Here is a 533-nt window from a genome sequence, read left to right as displayed (position 1 = left end):
CTTTTTTAATTGTCTTTGCTGTTTGCTTCATCGAGCGTAATTTTTTCGTTATTTATTTAATGATAGTCGCGAACAAATCGCTAATAGCATAAGGATAATAGCGTACAATTGTATATAAGTTGATTCGCTTAATCGTCGCGCCGATAATCACGATTGAATTATAGGTATATTCGAGTTGAAATGATCGAGCTTAGGGTAGATATTTTTAATGAAATAGAAAATATTTTTTTTTGGTGTCTAATATAGATACTTGCATAAATATATATGGATAGGCGTATAGATTGCAGATTGCGCTTGTTGGCGCAAGTATATGGATACCGAAAGTATTAAGAGAGAAATATTTATACGTTATTAAGCACTTTAGATCACTGAATACTTTATTGCATTTAGATTTAAGCGTAATTTACTTCGCCAAGTTTACTACCAGCGTATTTTTTTAGCGATTCATCGATAAATCTTTCCGCGCGTCCGCCAGCATCATAATACATATATATATATATATATATATATATATATATATATATATATATATA

The 533-nt window shown here is 29.8% G+C and overlaps 1 protein-coding gene across 1 annotated transcript in view; it reads right to left on the bottom strand.

Moving 5' to 3' along the window:
* The window catches only part of LOC112454689 (alpha-2-macroglobulin-like protein 1), a 14228-nt gene that overhangs the window by 11726 nt on the left and 1969 nt on the right, over nt 1–533 (bottom strand). The gene's annotated exons all lie outside the window — the stretch shown is intronic.

Source organism: Temnothorax curvispinosus, unplaced genomic scaffold, assembly GCF_003070985.1.
Source record: "Temnothorax curvispinosus isolate PA1 unplaced genomic scaffold, ASM307098v1 QBEX01005269.1, whole genome shotgun sequence".
NCBI lineage: Eukaryota > Metazoa > Arthropoda > Insecta > Hymenoptera > Formicidae > Temnothorax > Temnothorax curvispinosus.
The sequence above is the reverse complement of the archived record's forward strand: the minus strand, read 5'-3'. Positions and strand labels throughout refer to the sequence as shown.